Source organism: Rhinolophus ferrumequinum, chromosome 7 (assembly GCF_004115265.2).
Source record: "Rhinolophus ferrumequinum isolate MPI-CBG mRhiFer1 chromosome 7, mRhiFer1_v1.p, whole genome shotgun sequence".
Classification (NCBI taxonomy): domain Eukaryota; kingdom Metazoa; phylum Chordata; class Mammalia; order Chiroptera; family Rhinolophidae; genus Rhinolophus; species Rhinolophus ferrumequinum.
The window spans coordinates 30,164,999-30,186,236 of NC_046290.1; the positions used below are offsets into that span (position 1 = coordinate 30,164,999).

Here is a 21,238-nt window from a genome sequence, read left to right on the forward strand (position 1 = left end):
AGAGCAATGTAAACATTCTTTGTAGCCCAATCTTAGCATTTTCTGGACTTTCCAGAAACATTTCCCATGTATAGACGAAATAACAGAACAGATTTAAATATTAAAATTTGAATGTGCTTTGCCTTAACTAGTTTGACATTGTGTAGAACTAAAAACTCAGAAGGCGATGAGAACATTCAGATGGGTTTTCTCCTAGTGCAGTGTCAGGCACCTAGTTTTAGCCATGAAATAATAGTGCATTGACTATTTTTGATGGATGGCCTGCAGTATTAAGTGGCTAACCATAATTTAGTATTAAACAAACTTCCACTAATAATTTACTTTTCTGTCTACTATGTTAATGCAATATGTCTGTAATATATTATTGTCTGGAAAAGAAATCCTAGCAATTATTAGGGGAGCCATTTTTTATCAGTATTTGGTACTAAATTAAGTCAAGGTCAGAGTTAGGGGCATAATCTATGTAGTTTGGGCTTACTAGGTGCTGTAGTGTTGACTTTTAAACTGTTTTGTCATGCTATTGCTACTGCAGAGAAAGTGACTGTGTTATGTACAATTTCATTGCTAAAATAAATACAAGGTCATTGCCTCCAGCAGGTGACTGGATAGAATATAGTGTAATCTTAATCGTGACACCACCCAAAAAACTAAGACTTTTTTCAAGGCCTTTTGAATGTATTCAAAAATATAAATACATAAAACAATAGATTACCTATAGTCAGCTATGATCAATTTTATTTGGCCATGCTGACAAAAAACAGCTTCCTTAAGTAAGAGCTACCTGGGTTCTCATTAGTGCAGAGGTGAAAATATCAAGGTCATGCGAAAGGTGTATGACTTCACGGTGGAAAATTTCAATCCTTCAAACACCTCCCAGAAAAGAAACCAAAAGCAAGAGGAACAACAACTGTCAGGCAGATTTAAAAATCTCATTTAGACCACCAGACAAATGCTAAGATAGAAAAAGTAGAAATTCTAAATGTACTGAGATATATATTTTCAAAGTCAGGGTGACAAGGTTGGAGGCAGGTATGGGATGTCTTATTGGAATGGCATATAGAATTATCACTACACAAGTTCGAATATGGAAAAGTGGATACGTCAAAATCCTAAGCGGCAGGTTCATGTGAATTACATCTTAGGAAAAAAAAGCTAACTAAGGTCTGTCAACTGATTTTATAAATAGATAAAAATGCATTTTTCTATTTATTTTTTAATCCTGCCTTCCCACACTTATACCGATGAAAGAAAAAGTGATTTTAATGTACTTTGTTGAAGTACATTATATATATATATATATATATACACATATATATATATATATAAAATGTACATTTGTTGAAGCAAAGAAGGTGAGAAAACATACGCATTAAACTGCATTTATTAATATATGTAAACATAAAGATTAAACACGTTTGCCCCATTATGCATGCTTCTAACTATTTTGATACATATTTAAGTATATATTATATATGCATATATAAATGAGGGCAATCACCTATTACAGAGCTCATTGGAGCTAAAAAGTAACGCTGATAGCAGTAATGGACTTCTAATCCATTTAATATTGTTTGGCATGCAGCTTTTAAAACCAAGCAATCTGATCTTTTCTAAATGGCGTTATGGTAGGAAAAGGGTCATGTGTTTAGGTTAGCAAGCCCATGAGGAAAATAATAGTACGATTCCAGTTAGACGCTGATGTTGATAAATCAATGTAACTGTCAACAGCTGAGTCCTAAGATTACCCCGTGTGGGAAGAGAAACACAATTGTGGAAATGTGGAAATGGAAGCAAACACTATGCTTAAGGACATCAGCCATCAGGGAATTGCTTCTTTGAGCAGAAGGTATAAATCAACCCGTTTGCCAGTAGAAAGTTCTGATACCTCTCTGTAAAAGTACTTTATTTTAATTGGAGATTTACATCTAATTCTACATGTCGCTGGCATAAAAAGACCCAGAAGTATCATCAGAGCATAAATTAAACGTGTATATTGGAGAGACTTATCTTCTCACAGAATATTAAGAGAAAAATAATTATGTCTTGGGCTCCTTTTGTATATGTGTTCCTTTGTGTCAGCAAGCACTAGTGATGAGGAACTTATGCTTTTGCCAGGTATCTTCTTAAACACTTTAATAAAGAACTTAGGACAAATACCATATTGTGGCAGTTTGGGCTTGCTTGAAAGGACCAGATATTTTGTGCCTTGTTTGAGGGAGCTCAGAGTGGTACACTAAGTGTCCTGTGTTAAACAAACCTAAAGGACTATGAGTTATTATTTCATATCCTGAAAAAACTATGGCAGTTACTGGGATGGGAGAGTCTCATTGAAACACTGGAACAGTTTACAAGTGACTGTTTACTCTGTACCTGAAAGTAGCTCCTGGGAGGAACTTGAGACTCAAGAAATCAGTATTCTGTGGGAGATGTTGATACCCCCAAATCATGAGAAATGAGAGAGGAAGAAGCAAACAGTAGGCTACTAACCAGAAGCCCCTGGTTAGTGCTCATAACCAGGTTTCTGGCACAATCCAGAGCCAGAAGTCCCCTAAGACACTGGAGTAAGTAAACGTTTCCATTGGAGACCTCAGAATATGCCATCATGCTAGAAGTCTGGTCGCCCTGCCATGTGGTCCTTCATCCTTCTCCACCCTGCTCTTTGCCCAGGAACCTGACCTGTGTGGATTACAGCAACAAGTTTCCTTACCTCTGACTTCAGTTGGTTTCAGTCAGTGAGAAACTGACAGATGATCAGAGGGCAGGAGAATGCGGTATTTTGGGCTGCCATTTTGAAGAGTGTTGAGTTGGCTGGGTTTTTGTGTTGGTAACAGTTCTGGGATTACTCTCCTTGGGTACCCTGCCATCCCTTGTGGTCCCCAACATCCCACTCACAACATGGTAAATAGTCTCCTTTTAAAACTTCCCTCAACTTTGCAATTTGAGAATGCCATCTGCTCTCTGTGGGGACCTTGCCTGTGTAGTGCTTCAGCAAGAAAGGGAAGAAATCCCACATGGGGAAAGCGAAATAAACTTGCCTGAGAGTCAAGAAATGTAAGCTCAAGAGATCAGTCAACTAATAGTTCTACAACTTGAAATCGTTTACCTTCTCTAGGCATTTTTTTTTCATTTTTTAAAAAGCAAATACATACAGCCTTCTGGAATCTAAGGTTTATTTTTGCCTCTAAAATTTTATATTTATATGAGTCTAAACATGGAAACAATTTAATTGACAATTCTGTCACTCACAGATTCCTTCAGGTACCTTTTAGCTTCTTTTGAATTGCTGAGATGTTAATTGAAGAAACATGAAGCTCAAAGAGGGGACCAGGCAAGGATTATTGCATGTGGTTTAAGGGTAACAGACCCCAAATCCTTCAGTGAATTCTCTGTCTCCTAAACTCAACTTCTTTCAGTCCATCATTCAACAATCCAGCCTACTTTACTAAGTTTCTCTGTCTCACTCTTTCTCCACAAATTCTCCACTGCAGCCAAACAACACTTAGTCTTTCCTGCATGAGAGTTCCTCCCAAGGAATATTTTTATTCACTACCTTCTACATGTCTAAAAGGCTCTTCTTGCTTTCTGAAAGTTTAAATTGTATCCATCTTTTAAAATTCAGCTCAATACTTACTTCTTCCTTGACAGTATTTCCTTAGAACTGCTATAACAATTTCTATTTGTTAAAAAATTCACCTGCTAACGTATCCACACTATGTCTTCTGCTCCTGTGTCACTTGCTCACCACAGTATGCCAGGACTTATCCAAGGGTCTGGCATATGACAGAAGTTCAGTGAAGTTTCTGAATACCTGAACTCTAAAATATCTTCAACTATCTCTTGGGATTTTCTTTAAATTGCATATTTTTATTTTTATCTTGTCTTCCCAGCTAAACTTCTTACAGAGAAAGAACAATGTCTATCTACCACATACTTACTTCCCCTGACCTTGCCAAGTTCGTTGCTTATAAAAGGTACTGCATTAAAATTGCTGATTTGATTTAAATGATTAAAAAACATTAAAATTGTGATTAATCGCTTCACCTTTAAAAATACACCAAGAAACCAAGTGCTAGTGGCTTTTGCAGAAATTAGGAAATAGATATTTATTTATCTTCTGAATAAGGTAATCTAAAAGTTAGAGGCAGGGGGGAAAAACCTTTATAAACAAATATTACAAAATGTTCCAAAATTTGGGGAAAAATATTACTTTCACTAGTGAGATGGTTAAATTACAAATATTGTTAAATTATTTCCCAAACTGCATTTGGGGATTTGTTTTCTTTAATAAACCTTTACATAACCCTAGTATACATATTTTCACTCAGTTTACAGTTGACAATGTTGAAAATTTATCTAAAATATAGAAATGTATCCTCAGCATTTTATATGTTCATCAATAAATACACTTATTCAGATTTAAATAAATAACTCAATAGAAGAATAATTTCTAATGCTACCTTTGATTCTGGAAAACATTCCTTTTTCTCGTTTGTGTGTGTGTGTGTGTGTGTGTGTGTGTGTGTGTGGCTTATATATTACTCTATACCATCACTAATGATAAAATATATTTTCAGTCAAGGTGTCACTTCTTATAATTCTTATTAAGACTCGATAGTTTGGGTGTTTGGTATGTGAACATAATGAAATCAGAGAAGATGGCATTGATGTTTTATTACAATTACCTAGCATATAATGCCTAGCACAGAGCGAGTAACAACGGGTGCGTGATGGTTTGTGATTTTCTTGAAAAACCTTTAAAGTTGCCCCTTCTTGCAGGGGCAGTATGAGATCATGATCTTAAATTTGATTACAGTGGTGGGTGCTTATAATCAGAGCTTGTAGCTTTTTACTTTCAATAACATACATACATGATTCATAGGCAAATAATACTAATTAACTCCAAGTGTGGCATTTCATTTAATGCTAACAAATACAATTATAAGATCATTTGATAAAATCATGCTTTAAATCCTTGGAGATAAAAGACACAAATGCACGCAATAACTGTAGGTTAATCCCTAGCAACCTATTAGTCATCATATCAAGATGGCAAATAATAGTTTCACATACTACGGAGTGATTTAGTAGTTTTAGCAGAGAGGATGGCAGCAGATATTTCATATGAAGATGGTAATAATGGAAAGAGAGAATAAGGAGAATGAAGATTTAGAGAAGAGACTAATCTAATTCCATGTAAGTGAGAGCCAAGTAACAACTAACCACATAAAGGGCTAAGTAAAAACGAGTGAGAGATGACGTTTGAGACATTTGGGGAAGAGCTTTGAATTAATTCCATGGTTACGGTTTAAAATGGATTAGAATCATTGTGCTTCTAGACTAGAAAAGTAATGTGATTGATTTTTATTGATTGATTCATTGATTGATTAAAGTATTTTACTGATAGAAGGATGTGATGTGGAATTATATCGCGAGAGAGAAGGGAGACTGGCAAATTAACTCAGAAACTTTGTAATTTAAATATGAGATGATGAGTTGAAAAGGAGAAGTCCTTGGGAACAGCAGAAGAAATACACAAAGCATGAGACAAACTAAAATTTAGAACTTGATGGGAAAGCAAAAATGAGTGATAAATAGTGTTGTAATTCTGTGGGAATAAGAAAATAGATACTAGGTACTTATTTTCCTGAGCCTTGACATGCAAGATTCTCCATTCCTTCTCTTTACCTAAAAATGTCATCCTCTCTTCCTGTATGTTAATTCTATGTAACTATTTGAATAGGCAAAACTTGCGTAAAGTATGAGGGATCTAATGGATGTAACTCTTACATTGCAATACTTACATGTTTCCTGTATTGTATTCCTTTTTGTTCTATCTCCTTTAAGGATAATTTATTTGGAACACTACAAGCAAATGTGTTATGGAGCTAATGTAAATATCAGTTATAGAAAGCTCTCTTTTCTCTTCCTGGGAACAGGAACTATAACAGGATCTGTACCATGAGGTGAGTCCAGACGCACTTATATCTGCTCACCATATGAACTGTGAGAACATTGCATGTGTTTATGTACTTAAGTAGAGGATAAAAAAACTCTTGTGTTTCCTCTCCAATCACCTGCTAAACAAAGAAAAGGAAAATTTTAAACTACAATGCAGATAAAAGAAAAGCATAATCTGAATTCACAAAACAACTTAGCAGACTATATGCCTATAGTATGAAAGGCATATTCAAGTAGTCTTGCTGTGCTTCATATTATGTTTATAATTCATATTATATGCCTGTAATTATTATTGTAATACATAATATGAATTATACTCCATATATTCATTATAATTCATATTATATGCCTATAATATGAAAGCATATTCAAGTATTCTTGCTGTGCTTCAAACGAGACAGGGTTAATTGCTTTGGCACACCAGTGTTTTTTGAGTCGACTCCTACACAGCAAGCTGACACTGGTCATCTTTATTCTTAAAATGTTTTCTTCCTAAGGTGCTCTTCATAGCCTGCCCGTTTCCAAGATACCAAGAGCTGAATACATTGTGATTTTTCTACCCTTAAATGTCAAGAAAACAAAACGAAACGCACACATATTGGCTGTTGTCAGGATAAATGGTATATGTTTTTTAAAAAATTTTGCGACCAGTGGTTTCAAATCCAGCTTTTAGTTTGTTAAGAAACAAAAAACAACTTCCCACAATTTTGTTTCGGGTTAACATGTAAGCCTTATTACCACTCTGCTGAGGGAAATAGTTTTGTCTCTTTCTAAAACATCTGAATATTTATGTGTTCTCTAAATTCTATTCAGCTTTTCCTTTTAGATAGTCCTAGTTTCTTCTGCACATTAGCTTGCAAATGTCTAGGTGTTTTGTTAGATTTGACTATGTTGTAGATTTTGATGACACAGTTGTGAATAAAATGTGTTGTCTTATTATTGCATTCATTTAATTATTAGCATTGGAAAATTGTGCTATTTCAAAGATATAGATCTGTGTATCAAATGTATGGCTCCACTAACTTGCATTTATTTTTATATGTACATATTGACTACAAGTTATTTTAAAAAACCTTTACAATTAAAACAAAGTATAAAATGCTTGTAAAGAATGTAGGTCATCTGGAAGTTTGATATATAAACTAGAAAAACACCATCAATTTTAGTATTAATCCATAAAAAATTTTGATTAGTTAACATTGATGAAACTACCTCATAGAGATTATGGTACACTATGCAATGATATGTTTCTAAGTAATTTAATGTACTATGGAATATTTCATGTTCTTGCTCCATTAACCCATGGCTCTGGGAATAAACCCTACTTTTCTAAGATTGTATGGAGGTAGTTCTTGATTACTTTTCATTTTCAAAATTTCAGGACATTTTCTGAAGGAAAACATTATGTCTTTGGCCTATAAAATCTGAATTATGGTGGAAGAGTGCACACTCTGGAGGAAGATGGTCCTTAAGTAAAATTCTTGTTTGGTTTCTCACTAGTTGATTTACACTGGGGAGGCCACTTAATCTCTCTCAGCCTGTATTGTCCTTTATAAAAAAAAATAAAAAATAAATAAATAAATTGGATAAAATCTGCAAAATTAATCCAAGGATTCAATGAGATAATGAATGCAAAGCCCCTGGCACATGGTAGAAATACAATTAGTGGATACTTAAACAACAACAAAACTGTTCTATATAGCTTCAATATGTAAAAATTAAGTAACATTTACAATTTGAGGTTAGAAGTGATTTTAGTCAGTTTCAGATTTTCTGCTATGGATTTATTTCTTCTGTTAGTGCTAATGAGTTCTGGATTTTCTCTTTTTCAAAATTTTGATTATCCATGTTGAATCATTTAGGTCTTTTTTTTTTTTTCCCTTTCTATCTGGTTGTCTGTTGTTTGATCATTTAAGTGCTAACTTAAAGTAATGAAGAACTATTCATTTTTTTAAAAAATATTCAAGTCACTCTAATTTACGATGTACTCATGAATTTGTAAAATTGAATTATATTAGTAAACTCTGTATAACTTAAGTGGTTAATAGCTAATTTGTATCACATTTAATTATTAATTTTGATTTACTAGTAATAAAGGCAATTGAACATTTTTATATTAAATATTTTGTATGATTTATAATGATTTAATCGCTCATATATCATTAAATTCGTGCATTATTAACACTCTTCAATTTTTGAAAATCATATTTTGCCTAGGGACAATACAGGAGAAATATATAAAGGCAAGAATGAATAAAATAGTCCTTTAACATGAGAAAGTAAAGCCTGAATTAAAAACGAAAAGATAGGAAAAATACAAATCCTATAAAACATATTGTAATATAGGTATATTATGTATTATTATATCATATTATTGTATGTTATATATAAGCTGAAAAGAGAGGAGAGAAAGGAATAGAGGATGAGCGCAAAAATGAAAACAGAAGATTTCATACCCAGGGTAAAATACTCATTATATAAAATAAAAATGATAGCCAGAAACTAACAAGAAATGGTTATGAACAAAGTAATTATTCTAAGAGCTTTAAATGCATTATCTCATTTAACATTAAAAATAATTTTAAGAGGTAGGGATTATAATTATCTTTTTTACACAGTTGATAAAACTGATGCTTGAAGAGGGTAACTGGCACCCCAAGGATGTTTATAAGAAATGACCATAATTACATTATCAAGATTTTGTCCTTTAGCCACCTATTAGAGTTATGTATTATTATAACAAGTCATTCTAAAATTTATTGGCTTAAAATATAACCATCATTTACTTTTTCAAGAATCTGAAATTTGGGCAGGGATCAGCAAGAATGGCTCATCTCTGAGCTGTGCAGCTTCATATGTGGCTAGACAATCCACTTCTGCTATGTCCTACAGAACTCACAAGTTAATTCTGGTTATCTACTGAAACTTCAGCTGGTGCTGAGAGCTGGGAAGGGAGAACTCTTATCTTTTCTGGAGTCAGTGTCAGAACATAAGTTGCTTGAAAGATAAGGAAAACAAGGTACAATCAATTAATTGAATGTCCCAGTGAGATGTAAAAGTTGTTGGACTATTTGGAATTAAGGAAATAGAGAGAGTGAGTCGGAAAACTATGCAGTAGTGGTTAGAGAGCAGGATGTATCAAGTTGAGCTTCTGGAGGAGATGTAAATTGGTGATGAAAACGTCTACATGAAGACTAGCTGCCAGAGAGTGGAGGATAAGATCATTGGAGAAGAAGAGTTCCAGATGCTGAGAGAGTCATCTATTTGGACCTTGAAATTCACAGGAATAATCACAGGAGTAGCAGTAGACACATGACAGCGAGTAGGAAGCTGAGAACTTCAAGGAACACAGGAAAGTAAATTGCACGGGAAGGACAGCACTGGGGTAGGCAGCAGTAAGGAGGGGTAGTTATCCAGTTATCACATCAAAGGTGGATGTTTTAGGAAGAAGGGGAAGAGAATGGACAGCAATATAAACAAGAATTGAGTCAATTAAAAGTCCAAATACTATTTTTTTAACCTTTAGACATAAACAAAAACAACACACACACAAATCTCCCAATATTTTTTGTTTCTTGTAAATCCCTGGATAATTAAATGAGTACAGAAGAATAGAACTCCAATATTCATCACATTCTCTGTTTTACAGTTAGGGAAATTTTTATTCCAAAAAGCATAGATAACAATGATATCCCCAATAAAATTATTTATGCACAACAATTTGTTGATTTGTTCTCCAGTGATGAGGCCATGTTTTTATCAATACTTTTCTTTCAGGCACTAAGGCACAGATAGCTGCTTGTGCTTCTTTCTCTTCTTATATCCTCTTTTGTGGCTAGCATGGTAAACTGTGCAATTTTTATGCTCTCTGCTGAAGGTGAAAATGTTCAGGAAACACACATTTGTCAAACTATTTGGTTTTCTTTCATCAAGTGAACCTAAAATGGAAAACATGTCTTTCTTCATTGTGTCTGCAAAACTTACCACATGCCTGGTGTATAGTAGGTGCTCAATTAATGTCTATTGAATGACTGACTTCAAATTGACAAAATATCACAGAGAGGAAAATTACAAAAACTGGTGGTTTACCCTTAAGCCTAACCAATGCGATCTGAGGGAGCAGTTAATCCAGGCATTGGTACATTAGCTAATCAAATTGGAGTGGTGTCCCAGTGTCAGTGAAATATGAAGGTGAATATCTCACTCCCTACAAGATGTATTCAGCAGAGTTGACTTAATTGCAGGCATCGAGTTACAGCTTAGAGAGTGCTTTTCACTTCTCTGGAGAGAAAACAAAATATATCTTAAATTGCTTATGAGAGATTTATAGACTTAATATTTGAGTCTTGTGACACAAAGTAATGATTTATGGAGAAAGTAGTAAAATTTTTATTTTAATAAAGGTGTGTAAGTTTAGGGTCTACTGGTAACATCCCTAGAAAGACACTTGAAGTCTGCCCTACATGACATCTGTCCCAGCACTGTTTCAATCCAAAAGGTTTACACAGTTCTGGAACGAATGTCCCCGGGCAGCCTTTTGACATGTTAGAAAGACTATTATTCTTTGCATGTTGGACAAAATTTAGTTAGTAGGAATTCAGAGGGAAAGTGAAACTGAAGAATTCAAAAAAGAAAAACCCCAGAAAACAGAAATTAAAGTAAATATAAGCAAGAGGGAGAGGGTTGACATTTCTCTGCAAATGCATTAATGAGAGTTAGAATCACTGGTGTCCAGAGCTGGAGGCTGAGAGGGTATTTGGGCAAAGTCTGAGCACTGATGAAGAGCATAGGTAAATTTAAAATAGCCAGTTTTACCACATTTTGGCACTTGAGGATCATATTGCTAACAGCTAGTATTTTTGATTGCTGACTATATGTCACATGTGCTAAGCAATTTATGGATAGTATTTATAAATCTTACAAAAACCCAATGAAGTGGGCATCATTGGGACTTTTGAAACTTTGAAAAGAAAAATAAAACAGTTTTATTTTTATAATATACATATCCCCGCCCCTTATCGGCAGGGGATACATTCCAACTTCCACCCCACACCCCTCGTCCCCGTGGATGCTAGAAACCACAGAGACTACCGAACCCTCTATATACTACGTTTTTTTCCTACACATACATACCTATAATAAAGTTTAATTTATAAATTAGGCAGTAAGAGATTAACAACCATCACTAATAAAATGGAACAATTATAACAATATGCTGTAATAAAGGTTAGGTGAATGTGGAATTATTGAGTAAACTAAGCACTACTTGGGAACACAAGTAGTGTGATACCACGACTTTGGATCTGATAACCGAGACAGTTACTAAGTGACTAACTGGTACGTAGTGTGTACAGCTGGATATGCTGGATAAAGCAGGACAGAGTGAGATTGTATCATGCTTCCTCCTCAGAAACAGCACATGGTTTAAAACTTATGAATTGTTAGATTTTGGAATTTGACCCCTTGATCTTGGACTCCCCAACCTCCAGACCTGTGAGAAATAAATATCTGTTGTTTAAGCCACTGTGTCCATAGTACTTTTTATGGAAACACCAGATGACTAAGACACTAAAAAATGGAGATAGCCCCAGATGCTGCAATAAACTAGCTCAGCCTTTAAGGAGCTTTTGAGGCTTGGAATTGCACCCACCTGAGTTGAATCTCAGCTATACAATTTACAGTGGAGATACTGACAACTCAGAACTCCAGTTTCCTCATTGTAAAATTGGAATTAGCAATGTGCACTTTAAAGTGGGTGAAGATAAAATGAGACGATAGGCACATAGGGTTCCTAACATATAGCAAGCACAATTATTAAGTAAAGGACCAAGTAGACAAAGGAATATTCCCTTTAATTTGGTGCACAACAATGACTATAAGGTTTCTTCTAGTCTTAGTTACTAGTTACAGGAAGAGTGTGCATTTAAATCATGTCTCTTTTCATAGCAACCTCTGTGAAAATAATTATGCATAGCTATTAAATGCCTAATACGACAGCAACAGCGTGAAAGAATTCTGTAGTGATCTAGATACTCCACGGGTTCCATGAACATCTTTCTTTTGTCAGAAAAATTTGTAGCTCTTTTGCAGAACCAGAAGATATATTTTAATTGATAATCTGTGCAAATTCTTACCTAATGATTATATTTTTAATAAAGCACTATCTCCATTTAATAAATTGACTATTTTAAGTATTCAACTTCCAGTAGTCCATTAAAATTTCACTGGACTGTTCCATTAAATGTTTCACTATGAAATATTTTCCTTATCAGTTTAAGTGCAACTTTCTCTCTTCAGACAAGTGGCAGGTGATAAAGTAAGGAAAGAAAAACAAAAAGGAGGCCCGGATGTAACTTTTTTTCTTAAACTAGGTTATAATACTCAAAAAAAGTCTCTTTCTAATACAAATTTCAGATAAGAAAAATATATCATTATCAAGGAAAGGTAATAGACCAAATTATATCTTAGCCTTCAAATTAAATACTTACAGTGATTTAGTATTTTCTAATAAGTTTTCTAGCAAAAATAAAAACAGAAAGATAATAAGTTAAGATGGGAAATACTGTAAATATGTTATTTTTTGTATTTTTTAGAGGTCATTGAGTCAAATTCAAACCTCCCTTTGTATTTAAGTTGAGTTCTGTTTTGTTTTGTTTTTCCATAAAGTTATTCCAGGTACTGTGAATCACTACATAAGTAGAGCGAGATGGAGAAAATGGCTTATTGGGACTTGGGAGATCTTCTCCAGAGTTAACAGAAGATGGCCAGTAAACCAACAGGCTATTATATTTATAATTGTAGCAGCATTTTAAAATAGCGTCCTAAGGATTCCATTTGATATAAATGCAAGTACACAGAGTACTGTAACAGGACTTCCTGGAAGTAGTGATATTAAAGGAGATAAAAGAAGGATGTTAAAAAGAAAAATCAAACATTAATATGTGATATCATTGACAAAGAATGTGCTTCAATTTGGAATAAATGTTGAGACTCCCAAATAATGCTGATCGACACATAAATCGAAGAGCTCAAGCATCTCTAAAGTCTCGGACTGCCAGAAATCCAACATTTGTTTTCGTTTCTCTTCACTAAACATGATACTTGAGGAAATCAAGCTTACCCTCAATCATTCTTTTTATAGTAACAGGTTCAATTAGAATGTAGAACTCCCAGGGCACGGTAACAGTAGCTACAACAGTGCTTGGTACAGAGCAGAAAATCAATAAATATTTGTTGACTGACTAACACAATGAAAGAATGAATCTACCTAAATTATCTCTCCTTAGGAGAGCATGAGGGTAAGCCTGATTTTCTCAAGAATGAGGACTGTTTAATATTTATATCTAAATTAAGTTCTTAGTCTCTCCCACCTTCTTCATGAGCAAAGAAACTCAGGCCCTCTTCCACCCACAGTGTTACTGAATACGTCACAGGTGTTCCCAAATCCGTCTGACTTACTTGTGTAGGTCGTTGTGCCTCCTTGGGAAGGTGGCTGTGCCCTATTGCCAGACTTCACTAGTTCAGGTCAGACTCACTTGGCTGCTCTGTGTTGCTCTGCCCACCTGCCTGGAGCTTTGAGTACACACAGCCCACCTCTGCGCTGTTCTGGAACCTGCTGCTTTGCCCTCAGTCACTTGTTTGTTGCCAGCTTACTTAGACATTTGCTCACATACTTGCACCTCAGTGCCCGGTGTGCAGCTTTTTCTGTGACATAGGAAAATAGGACTCCCTCCTGTGTGTTTTGTCCTGGAAAGGGTTCTCAGCTCAGGCAACTGGGTCTCATTTCGCTCTCCATTTTACAGAGAATCAAACCCCAACTCTGTCGATGGTTTACAAGATTCTTTGTGATTTGACTGGCTCTGGGTATGTTTCTAACATCATTTTGCTACGCAGCCCTCACTCCACTCCAGCCACACCAGTCAGCTTTGCACACGCTGTCCCTACCTCCTGCACTTCCCGTCTTCCAGATACTTGTGTAACTCATTCCTTCATTTCCTTGAGTTCTTGGCTCGAATGTCATCTTTTCAGAGATGGCATCTAAAAACCCTTCTATCTTAAATAGAGCTGCTCTTGACCCAGGTCGCTGTAGTCTGTTCTCCTGCTTTAAAGTTCTTAAGAGGATGTGTACTGCCTGGAATTATCTTTTATAGCTCTTTATTTTGTTTATTTTCTATTTTCCTGGGAAAAAGAAACAACCATGAGAGCAAGACTTTCTTTTATTATCAATCTATTTTCCCACTACATTAACAGGTATAAAAAGGGCCCCTCAAAAAACAAAAAAAAATAGGTAGGTAGGTAGACAGATGATAGATAAATGCTACTAATGCATCCTAGTTCATGCAAATGAGTGGATGTAAATCGATCCTGTGATATGGGGGGAGGGGTGTGACACGTAATTGCAATACATTACAATTTTTAAGTACAATACTTACAAATCCATTTCAGTCTGACCTGAACACTCCATACAAGTACTTAAAACTGAAGAACATCTCTCAGTTTTAAAATTTAAGATAAATTTAAGATGCTGGAAATAGTCTTGATTTTATCACTGACATAAGGGTGATTCTTTATAACCAATAATTAGTAAAGCTCTTCTTTATATGGACTACTTAGACTCTAAAGCTTGAATTGCAGATCCCTGGATCACGTAACTGTCGAATGAATATGGGTCCGGCTGCAGTGAAGTTCTAGATCTTGGTTTATTCATGAATGGATTGCTCATCATATATTTCTCATCAATAATCAGTACAAGAAGTGAAGAAGACTACATCTTGTAATTTTGAGAAAACACGTCTCAACAGATTCTGCATGGCAATCTTTTCCTGTTTTGCAGTCACATCAGAACTGCAAATGCATTATTTTTTTTTCCCCTTGCAATGATGAAGAATTCTCTTGGACAATATTGAAATAACTTATCTGTCTTGTCTTATTATGTACGTATTTTGTCCAGGCCAGTTCTTTCAATCATAGCTGTTTGAAAATGTACCATAATATTTAGACAAATTGCCAAACCAGTTACATTCACATAAAAAGAAATTCAAATTAATGTAGCCAGTGTGACAAGGCCAAGCTGAGCCACTAATGTGAATGAATTCTTTTTCTCTCACTCTTCCCCAGGTGCCTTTTACATTAGTTGATTATCCCCCTTTTTAAATGAGGGAGGAAGGAGGAATTCGATTGGGGCCAGAGTCTGAAGAAGAGACCAATGAGTGTAGTGACAAAGTATGTATTCCTGGTTTCCAGCCTATGAACTATTTGATTAATTTCAGAAGTTGGAAACTAATGCCAGCCGGCTCTCTGGGCATTGTTGGGCATTAGTTCTCAATAACTGTCAGCTGGAGTTGAGGAGCAGCTGCGTCCCTTAGACAGGGTAAGCTTTCCCTAGTTCACCAGAGGCAAGCAGCTGCCTTGTCCTACACTTCGTCGGACTAACACATCAATATTACTAGATTGGGTCCTGTAGGCATTTAAGTCTGCTCTCTATTTTGAAGCCATTTTGCTTAGACCAGACAATGGTTGGGTAATATTCTTTCATAAAATTGATTCCACGTTTTTAAAATTTATTTTTCAAAAGCTAGTTTAATTTGACAGCTTCAAGCTGTCATGTGCTTATTAAAGAATTTTCTATGTGCAGTCAAATTTATATATGAAACAGTATATTTAGAGAACAAAGTTTTCTGATTATTCTGATTGATGTAGTTGACCCTGGTAGTAACAGGGAATTTTTGGTTTCAAAAGTGGGTGAAAGGTTTTGCTTGCCTGTCACGTTAAGTGGAATATTGTAAACTATATTAAATTATGAGTTGACACTCAAGGGTGTTTTGGATCACCATTGTATATTCAACTGTAATATGCTTCAAAAAAGCATGACATAAGGCAATGGGTTTGGCTGACCTGCATGAATTCTGTAGTAGAGTTATTTTTTAGAATAAATCTCAGATACATCATTTCTCTTGCCACCGAACTCTTCTGCACCAAGTTATTGCACAATAGTGAAAACAATAAGCTATTTAAAGGCTTTGATCAGTTGTGTTTTATTATTATTAATAAGATGGGTTATAGATGTTTCGCTAATTGGTTGTTTACATTATATACTATGTTTCCCCGAAAATAAGACCGGGTCTTATATTAATTTTTGCTTTAAAAGACCCATTAGGGCTTATGTTCAGGGGATGTCATCCTGAAAAATCATGCTAGGGCTTATTTTCTGGTTAGGTCTTATTTTCGGGGTAACACGGTAGATTTAACACCCTTCTCACCAAGGTTTGTCCTAGATTTTCTAAAAGAAATGTAATTTCACAAATGAAAACTCATAGAGAGAGAATGAGTTAACTTATTTACCATCTCTTTTATCTCAAAATAAAGAAATAAACATTTTTAGGAAGCTATATGTTCAATTTTCCATAATTTGACTACAATGAAAATAATCAGCAATAAAACAAACAAGCTGATGCATCACAAATACTTAGGGATGGCATTATTTTTTGTGAAGTTAATTGTGGAATAAGCAACTTCTTACTTTCTTCATGCAAGTTAAATAATAAGTCTACCTTTTTCTCTGTGCTCCAAATGGAAACTGGCAAATGATTAATTTAATCTAGATGATGTTTTTGTTATAATTTTAAAGCTTTTTCTTATGACTAGTACAGAAATAAAAATAGAATGAATATATATAAGACAAGGTGTTAAGGGTTTGTGGAAGGTGAGCCACATACTTCTAAGTTTCTAAGTTTATCAGAGATATCTGCTATAATGGGTGAGATAACTTTACAAACTAAATTCAGCTATATAGTAAAAGATGTACTACAAAGAAAAACACATTGCAAAGCAATGAGCCTGTTTCCTGTTTACACAATTGAAAAGATTATGTGCAAATATAATGAATCTCTTTTGTTCAACTTGTCATAATACCATTCTTTCTGCCACACACTCTTCATAAGTTTTAATGATATGTAGGTATGCTTTAATGCTTTCTTATTATTTAAATACTCTGTTAAATAATCAAGTGAGTTCTTTGAGAAAAGCAGTTATTTAAAAACAAGTACATTATTGATGTGTCACAATATTCCAGTTTATCTTACAATCTGATGAAGTTATAAATGGATCTAAATTAGTTTTAAAAGCATCATTTCAGGAATAAAGATAGATAACCTTTTTTTTGAAATTTACATTTCAAAGAGATAATTAGGTATCTTTTGGTCAGAAAATAATTGCTTATAGTATTTCAAAGATCTTAGAATTATATAGATGTCCAAAATTAAACTAAATATATTTTCTTATAAAAATATGGTTTGTTAGAATTCTCTATTAGTTAACATGGGCAGTATCTTAATTATTCATATATATTGAAATTAGTCACCAAAACCCTAGTATTTATCACATCCTTGCCTGAGCCATGTCTGATTCTTTTACTTGTCCTTTTCCTTTTTCTTTTTTTCTGATCTTATTATAACACCGTTTCTGCCACATAAAAAGCTTAATCCATTAGACTCAGTTCATCCTCTTATATAACAAGATCTTCTTGAATATGAATCTATAACCCAGCCTATTAGCCACTTTGTGTTAGGTACATCTTTGGTGGGTTCAACCAGCTTATAATTAATATGTTAGAAATATCTCAGATCACATTAATATGTTGAAAATATGTCAAATCCTACAGATGTCCACTAAGCATCTTCTATGTTCATATCAATCTCTTAGTCTGCACTTTGGGTTGTGGGAAGCAGAAAAAACTCACTCAACCAGCTGTTAACCCACTCAATTCTATTTTCCATTAATCTAAATATTTCATAATAAGATATCATGAAGAACCTTGTAGATAGCATTGCATAAAATGCATGTATCATCTCCAAAATGAAATAGTGGACAGGTATATGTACATAGCAGAGTTTTCAAATTTCTTTTTTCATGATATGTCATACATAAAAGAAGAAAAAAGAAAAGGCTGATGTGTTATATATGATTTGCTTTCATTAAACCAGTGCTTGTTCTGACCAACCACTGCCTTTTCTCAGTGCACACAAATAACTTCTTTTATAATTTAGTGCAGAGTCTTTCTTGGAATTAACATCAAACGCATCCGGTTGTAATTTGCAGCATTTCTTCATGCTCTCTTTGTAAATTCATAAATTATTTACCTATACTACAGACAAGCAATTCTTCCCCCATTTTCATGGTTTATGAAAGGTTCTATGCAATCAATCCACCCCCTCTTTTTCAAGATTTCACCATTTTAAGGTGAAATTCACATAATGGGCCAGAGGTCAAGCTCATTTGGAGTACCAAAGTATTGACTTGGAGTTCAATTTCCCTACAGTTTATTCCAGTCTATTCAGTTTGAAATATTTCACCTTCACAGAAGACATTATTACACAGGACTGAAAGTATTCCACTTACATTCTGTCATTTATTGTCATTCTGTGAATCCCAAATGGAGGGCCTATCCTCTTTCTGCTCTTTGCTCCAACTATTACTAAATGCCATTAATGTTTCCCTCATTCTAAATATTATTTAGATGCTGTCTTATTATAGATCCAGTCCTCTCACTAACTTTCTGCCTAATCTTTGACAGATATTTTGAATATCTCTTTTTAATTCATAATGTATTCATGTATTGATAACTGCATATAAAAGTACATTTAAAAGTGAAGCATTGCAAAATATGACACTGTAATTAATCAGTTCTTTATTCTTCACTTAATATAGACAATTTGCTGTAAGCGTGGTTGTGAATGTTGCAAAAATGCCAGATGCATAAAGAAGCAAATAACAAAACCTGATTGCATATACTAAATATTAGGTATCCAGTAAAAAAAGTTGGTAGATGGGACTCCGGATGGCTCAGTTGGTTAGAGCGTGAGCTCTCAACAACAAGGTTGCCGGTTCAATTCCCACATGGGATGGTGGGCTGTGCTCCCTGCAACTAAAGATTGAAAACAGTGACTGGACTTGGAGCTGAGCTGTGCCCTCTAATATTCCCCAATAAAAAATAAAAAAATAGAAAAAACAAAGACAAAAAACGAGAACTTCTAAATTCTTTAAAAAAAAGAGAATGTTGGTAGAAACATACCAACAAACTTATAGTTTACTTACTAGATGAGAAATAAAGATCTTAATAAGAATGTAGCTTAGCAAAAAAAAAAAAATGGTAGTAAGATTTTAATCAATAGCTGGTTATGATAAAGGATATAAGTTTTCTTTGGAAGAAACAAAGCTGGCTTCAAAGACATCTAGTGACAATACTGCATGGCCTCAATGGCAGAAATAGCCCAAAGAAGAAAAGGCAATCTGCCTTTACTGTATTAGCTATTTGGCTCCTATCTCTTACCTGTATTGTTTTATTTTGTTTTGTTTTGTTTTGTTTTCATTCTTCCGTAAAATAATATTTATCCTTCCTTTTGTTTCTCCTTCAAATTTTGTTGTGATTTAATTCCTGTTGAACACTAACCCACTATGATAATGAGTCTGTTCACACAATGCATCAGGATACAAATTACATGACAGAGTAATACATTAGAAGACATTACAACATGTCATTCTCATACGCTTTCATATATAAACTGCATCCAGCTCTATCTTTTATAAGGTTTCCATGTTTATACGTTTCATTGTATAAAAATCTATGTGTTTGAATCTCTTTTTCCTACTTTCCTAAAGAGCTATTTTGAAAAGTTCTAATTGCCTGGTAAAATATTTTTTTAAAAATTATAGATAAATAATAACACTGATGAGTGAAATGAAAAGTTACCTTCAGGAGAATAACTTCCATAAATTTTATAGATTAATAAGAACTTTAATTTGACTTGCCTAATATTTACTGATTACTGACCTGTGCCAAATTTCTTTTTTTTCTTTTTCCTTAAGAATTGATAACATAGTTGAGAACAGAATTACGAAAGTGCTAGACAGAATGTAATCATTAATTAATGGAGTATTAATGCTTTAGTTTTAGTTTGGGAGCACTGCATAGCTAGTAATGGGTATCACCTGAAATGGCATTTTTCCTAAGCATCTTATAATTCCATTTAATTACATACATTTTAAAAAAAATATGGTGCTCGCTTCGGCAGCACATATACTAAAATTGGAACGATACAGAGAAGATTAGCATGGCCCCTGTGCAAGGATGACATGCAAATTCGTGAAGCGTTCCATATTTTAAAAAATATATACATATGACTCAACAGCTGGACTAAGAATACTATATATATATATACACATATATATATAATCATAAGGACAAAAATACAGTTTATGGCAAATTGAGATGGTCAACTGACTTACGTCCTCAATTTCATACACCTGAAATTAAAAATTTTCCACTGGAAACCTTTCCCTAACTTGCAGGAATAAGGATCTTAGAGCACCACATTACAAAGGCTAGCACAAATATGTACATCAATTGCTTTGGTGGACATTAAAAGTAGATATTATAATTAATATCTTTTTCTATCTTTAGAAAGTATTTAGAGAAAAAAATTTTGACTTTATGATATGCCCTAGAAAATGTTATTGGAATATAGAGACTATATTGTGGTTCATGATTATATATCTTTTTATTAATTACAAAGATATGGTGGTGAATTCTCAATTTTTTCTATGTAATTTCTCATCATTATCAAGTTTATACAATCAAAACAAATGGTTGTAGCCCACAGATGGATGTGCTCTATACATGGAGTATGAGACTGCAGGTTGCACAGCAGAGCCAGGTGTGAATTAACTCTTATTTAGGTGGAGCCATGGTTCTGAGGCACCTGGCTGGAACACTAGAAGAGTATTTAAATGGGGGTTACACTGGACCCATTTCTATATCCTCAGAGCACAGAGAAGACCAGCCAATGATTCTAGAACATATTCTTATATTCTGATAAATTGCCTATGCTAACTGGCATGAATGGTGCTTCTTCTAGCCATTTGTTGCTTAAAATTTAATAGCTAATATAAAAAAGGAGAGAAAAACAAAAGCATATTTGGAACTTATGGATTGGTCTTAGTACTGTTAAGGCAACTTAATGTAGCCATAGCCATTATGTAATTTAAGTAATATCCTGTATCCTTCTCGATATGGAAGTATAGTTTATGTTAAAGCTTTTATAATGCACATTTTATTTGAAAAAAAATACCAGGTTAGAATCCATTTCCATGTTTGTTGCCATAAAAGAATATACATCTGAGAAGGAAGAACACAGTATGTGAATTGTTCTTTTTTTTTTTTTTTTTTTTTTTTTGAGATGAGATCTTGTTTCTATCCAATAGAGAGAAAGTGACGAATCTGGTT

At 34.1% G+C, this 21,238-nt stretch overlaps 1 protein-coding gene and 1 non-coding gene across 2 annotated transcripts in view; one reads left to right on the forward strand and one right to left on the reverse strand.

Annotated features, from left to right (window-relative positions):
- HCN1 (hyperpolarization activated cyclic nucleotide gated potassium channel 1) overlaps nt 1–21,238 on the reverse strand; it is a 346,451-nt gene that overhangs the window by 115,532 nt on the left and 209,681 nt on the right. The window lies entirely within an intron of this gene.
- LOC117025400 (U6 spliceosomal RNA) lies at nt 20,012–20,118 on the forward strand. The gene has a single exon (XR_004423603.1). It is a non-coding gene; the product is annotated as a U6 spliceosomal RNA (small nuclear RNA).